We start from the raw sequence: 6,000 nt of genomic DNA on the forward strand, positions 1-6,000 counted from the left end.
ACTGTAACACTTAAGTCTATAATAAATTCATATAATTTTGCTACTCAACATTTTAAACATAAGAACGTCTTATGTGCATGCGTGCACACACACACACACACACACATATATATATACATATATATAAACTTATTAGACTACAAGCCTTATAAATCTTTTTCTAAACTTACATCATCTGGGAACATGACAACATATTGCAATGCTGGATATGTTTGAATTGATATTCTTAACCAATATCTTAAGATTTAGAGTTTTCTTCTAATCTTAATAAATGTTTGGGTTGCTCTACAACATATTTATATTTATTAAAACATGTAATCCTCAAAGCAATATGATGAACCAGATAGCTACATCTTAATCTATCCATTGCATAGATAAAGAAAATCAAGCCTGTAAATTCTGGTGATATGCCTGAGGTCAGACAATGAATAAACAAATGATCGTGTATATAATCCAAGGTCTTCCTAATTCTGAAATCTGTGACTTAAAATATTCATTAAATTATATTCCAATGAATAACTAGCAAAATTAAACCCTGCTCAAAGTAGATATAATGGTTAGTGTACTTTTCTGCATACAGTGTTTTAGACCAGTTGCTTAATTACGTTGTACAATAAAGTCCAATCATAAAACACAGCTATAATGTTCATGGATGCTATATATCAAGATGTTTTTAAACCCTCAAATTTCTGACTACCAAGTAGCTCTTAATTTTCTCCATAAATATTATAAATTATTACTGACTAAAAATAGTAATTTTCCTAGACCTCCAATGACTAGAAACATAAAAATGAAACCAATTACAGTACAAGCTATTGAAATAAATTCTATCATTTTTTGACTTTCAAGTGATTTTTATCTCTCATACTTCAGCAGCCTTTGCACTGTCATAATGTAGTTTTTGTATTTAGTAACAATCATTTACAGAGTCATTAACACCACTAACTTGAGTCACCACCAAATATTATATTCTATGATTCGGTTAATTTCCTATTTTGTTGTTGCTTAGATTGTTCAATTTTCAACATCAGTACTGGTATTTGGCTTTCATCACACACACATCCATAGAGCAACAACTGCCCAGCCTGCTACCCTGGGAAAAATCAGGAAAGAGTTTTCATAAGGGCTTTCCTAAATGAAATATTTCTCCACCAAGAATATATTTTCAACTACAGAATATTATGAAAACTCGTATTGATATAGTGAAATGTTTAAAATACACATTAATTGTGCATTGACTCTAATTCAAAGGCATTGTCTTATCCTTCTTTGAGGTTACTGACGCCATGATGGAAGGAAGCCATCTGTTACCAGAGGCAGTGTTATTATGGAAAGAGCGTGAGGCTCAGAGTCATGGGTCCAACCTCGCATATGACTTCAATAAATCACCTAGAATTTCAGGATCACTATTCTCCTCCGACAGAATAGGAGCATATTTGCCTCACAAAGATGTTGCAAAAATTATTATAAAAGTGATAGGTGTAGAGATCAGACATTAGACATTGAACTCTCTCAGGGCCAGCTCTCTGGCTCTAACTAGGAGAAATAAGAAGACAGTTCTGTATTTCTGTTGTTGTTAAAGGCTAATTACAACATTTTGTGTATAATAATTATTGTTATAAATTTGCATACACTCCCCCAACAAATGTTGAGCCAGCGTTCTTCTTTACTGCAGGCTCTTTCTGCTAAGTGGCCTAATAACTACAAGCTCTGGGCTTATGACTACTGTTTATAAGCCCATTCTTAAGAATATGTTGGGTAGTGATAGACCATGGCAAAAGGAAATGACATTGTTGGCCCCATCACAGCCTCAGTCCACATACTCAGGGTTCTACCTAACAAAACTGCCAGTCTAAGAAAAGCAACCAGAATGTCTATACATATATGTGATAAAGGATCAAACACATCAACTCCAAATACCTTTGTTTCACCACAGTGTCTGAAAATCATACATAAAGTATGTGTGCTCCTTTCTTCTTCCCTTTCTTTTCTACCTTCTCCTTTCTTTCTTTTGCAAATGGCTAATCATTTTGTAAAGCAAAGCCATCAACATATGGCATCATTATGAAGCAATCTGTTGGCCTCATGACATGAGGTGTTAGAAGAAAGAGTTAGAAGAAAGAGTTAGAAGAAAGAAAGTTAGAGTCGTAATTACTCTAGTACTTGCTCATATTCATGCTTTGTATACTTTCAAGATTTTCACTTTACTATTTGTGTTTTTTTGTTTTCTAAACCTCAAAATCTGATTGTATTGAGAAACACTCGTTCTTTATAATTTTATTTATTTGTTGAGATAGAGTCTCTCTCTTGTTGCCCAAGATAGAGGGCATTGGTGTGATCTCGGCTTACTACAACCTCTGCCTCCAGGGCTCAAGTGATTCTCCTGACTCAGCCGGAATTACAGGCTCCCGCCACCACGTCCAACTAATTTTTGTATTCTTAGTAGAGACCCGGTTTCACCATGTTGGCAAGGCTGGTCTTGAACTCCTGATCTCAGGTGATTCTCCTGCCTCAGCCTCCCAAAGTGCTGCAATTACACAGATAAGCCACTGCGCCTGGTCACACTTGTCCTTCAAATTACAAACTATCTACGAAAAGTAACTGACCTGGCTTTTCTCCATTCAAAAATAGAAATCTGAATGGCTCTTGTGATTCTAGGCATAGTGTTATGTCGTGCTGGAAATTAGATGAAGGGTATTTAATCACTAAATCTGACTTTCTTACCTAAAACTCTCACCCTAAACTGAAGGAGACATTGTATAAAAGTTTGATGTCAAGCATGATTTAACAGTCATAAGATTCCGTTAACTCACTGCTATCTGGTTAAAGCCCTACTTGGGGGTTGGAACTAAACTGAATGTCAGGTGTCTTGAAATCTAAGTGAGAAACATTATTTTATTCTTTTTAGGGGGAAGAATCTTGGATAAGGGTAAAAGGAGGAAAAGGATATTGAAGTTCGCGAGAATTCTTTATTCCAAGAAGTTTTCTGTAGTCGATCATAATTTGGTTATTCATAAGAAAAGGAGGAAACAGGAAGAAGATAAACGTGGTATGATGCCTAGATGCACCTGCAGATGCAAACCACAAGGATATGTTGTTCTAGGTTTATTAAAGCCCATTGTTCCGTGGACTGGCACTGAACTGCACAGTTGGAAAATGCCATCACTTATCTACAACAGTCCAGCTTCAAGAACAATGACATGCATTTTCATAGAAGCAATGACATTCATATTGAAAACATATCATTTTCCCAAATTCCTTTTCTTTTTATTTTTGAAGTTAACACTGTTATGACAGGGAAGATCGGCTTCTTTGTACGCAGAAGTGCCCGCTCTCCATACGCCACATCTCGGATATGAATGTTAAAAGTCTCTGTTCAGAATCTTTTTGACATGTTAGAGATGTCTGCATTAGTGTTTCTCAGTGACTGATTTCCGTGTTCTGAATGTGTTCTCCACAAAATTCATGTGTTGAAATCCTGATCCTGAATGTGATGGTATTTGGAGGCAGGACCTCTGGGAATTGATTTGGTTAGGAAGAAGGAGCTTTCAGGAATGGGATTAGTGCCCTTATAAAAGAGACCCCCAGAGAACTCTCCAGAGGCCTTCCACCCTATGACACAAGGAGAAGTTCCCATCTGTGAACCAGGAAATGATCCCTGACCAAGATACCTTGATCTTGGACACCCCAGAGCCTCCAGAGTTGTGAGATACAAATTTCTGTTCTTTATAAGCTATCCAATGTATATAATTTTGCTATAGCAGCGCCAAGGGACTAAGATATTAATAAAGTAAGTATAAGACCTCTGTTGAAATGCACAAATAATATCTGAGAAGAAGTAGAGTAGCTTTAGGATGCTCCATGAAGTTTCATTTGTTTGAGTTGGCTAGTTAATTATTATTTGGCCACCTACAAAGAATCTACTCCTGGGAAATTCAAGTGGAAGCCATATCCAGTACTTGCACGAACTCCACGTCATCATAAAATGCCTGAATGAGGTGAGATTAATCCATGGAGAGCTTAAGGTAAAACTGGGGGGAAACACTGAGGAGGCTGGGAGATGTCACACATAAACTTTGTCTATTAATCATTTTGTCTTCAGCAGAAACAATTCAAACCATTGTGTATCTATTTGAGTTTCTGAGGACCCGGGGTGAGGAAGATGTGAACCCCATTCCTGAGAAGTTCTGGCATCTAGTTAGAGTCTAGCTAGAAGTCATATTCTAACTTCTAGTGAAGTGTGACCCCTGAAACAGATCAGCCAACCATTAACCCCCATATAAGTGCTAACCTGCACACATACATCAAGTGCTACAGGAATTTAATGAAAAGGAAGATTGTTTTCTCACGGGACTCAACATAGATTCCCAGGAGATAACAGTTGATGTAGTCCAGGAAAGATACGCAGAAAAGACATCAGTAAGGAGGGGGTTGTGAATGAAAAGAGGGGGTTGTGAATGAACAAGACTTCCAGGGAGTGATCCATGGGACCCATCTATAGAGCCAGGGATCGCAGGCACAGATTCAGAAATGGCCCGAGGCTCCTGAAGAGGCCTCTCTGCAGGACTGGAAGGTGTGCTGCAGACACCGAAGTTCTGAACCACCTCACTCTGTTCTTCCATGGAAACCAACCTTGCTCTCAAGATCCCCATTTCTCTATGTGGCCATCTGAGACCTGCTTATCCTGGAGGTCTGAACTCAGCTGTCTACATTAGATGCCACTTCTAAATGTCCCTGTAGCATCTTGTGGCTGTTCATTTGGCACAATTCTGAATTGCTTTTTTTTTTTTTCATTGAATTGAGTGTTTATATCTACATTGTATTTTCCATTTTATTCTAAACCATGTAAGATTAGACCTGATGAATACATGGCAGGTGCTAAGTAAGTATTTGTTGTGAATAAATGAGTGATGTGGTATATGGCCACAGTGTTGCTGGTGCTGAAAAGGGAGCTGTGGCTGCTCCTGGAACAGAAGATCTGTGCTAACTTGCACTCGGATCATCATCACAAACTGGTGGAAAGACAGACAAGAGCCGTCTCTGCACTGTGGGCGCCTTCTTGCCATGTCCTCAGGGGCTCTTCCTCGGTGCGTGAACAAAGAGAGAAATGGAGCTCTGTGCTTTCTCTTCTAACTGGTGCACTAATCTTGTTTCTAAGAGCGGGGTTTTCATGACCTAATGTAACCCAATTTCCTCCCAAAAGCTCCAAATACCATCATATTGGTGGGAGTTAAGTCTTCAACATATGAATTTTAGGGGGACGCATTCCATCCATAACAGTCCCTCTCCCGGGGACTTCAAGAATAGAAAATTCTCTTGCTTTAATCTCAGAGTGAAGACTTCCTCCATCTCCACCCACAGTGTGTGTGATTCATCTTTCAGAGGTATCTCTGTCCTGTCCAAACCCTAGAATGGACCACGGTGCAAGAAAGAAAACAACGTCATTTTTATTCGTTAGATTTCACAGGTTACATGATAAAGCTCACATAAAAATTTCACTGGAAAAAAAAATTTTAAATTTATTTTTGTTTATTTCATTTTATTTGTTGTTTGTTTTGCTTTTGAGATGGAGTCTCACTCTGTCGCCCAGGGTGGAGAGCCATGGCATGATCTCGGCTCACTGCAACCTCCACCTCCTGGGTTCAAGCGATTCTTCTGCCTCAGCCTCCTGAGTAGCTGGGATTATACGCATGAGGCACCACCGACCCAGCTAATTTTTGGATTTTTAGTAGAGGCAGGGTTTCACCATCTTGGCCAGGCTGGTCTCCAACTCCTGACCTCCTGATCTCCCGGCTTCAGCCTCCCAAAGTGCTAGGATTACAGGCGTTAACAACGGTGCCCGGCAATTTTTAAAATGTATATATTCATTCATACTAATTTCTCAAAAGATGTGTCATTTTTTAACTCTGGGTGCTTAGCACATTGAATGACCCAAAGCCTGTCTAATATACCACGTCCACAGGCACCTGTCTAATATACCGCGTCCACAGGCACCTGTCT

At 38.9% G+C, this 6,000-nt stretch overlaps 1 protein-coding gene and 1 long non-coding RNA gene across 3 annotated transcripts in view; both read right to left on the minus strand.

Moving 5' to 3' along the window:
* The window catches only part of CSMD1 (CUB and Sushi multiple domains 1), a 2,101,842-nt gene that overhangs the window by 1,305,962 nt on the left and 789,880 nt on the right, over positions 1-6,000 (minus strand). The window lies entirely within an intron of this gene.
* The window catches only part of LOC116538066, a 2,396-nt gene continuing 2,299 nt past the window's right edge, over positions 5,904-6,000 (minus strand). The window contains exon 2 of the long non-coding RNA XR_004263488.1: positions 5,904-5,966. This is a non-coding gene — a long non-coding RNA (uncharacterized LOC116538066). The remainder of the gene's footprint in view (positions 5,967-6,000) is intronic.

This window comes from Sapajus apella, unplaced genomic scaffold (genome assembly GCF_009761245.1).
Source record: "Sapajus apella isolate SASKATOON/1434 unplaced genomic scaffold, GSC_monkey_1.0 scaffold116, whole genome shotgun sequence".
Classification (NCBI taxonomy): domain Eukaryota; kingdom Metazoa; phylum Chordata; class Mammalia; order Primates; family Cebidae; genus Sapajus; species Sapajus apella.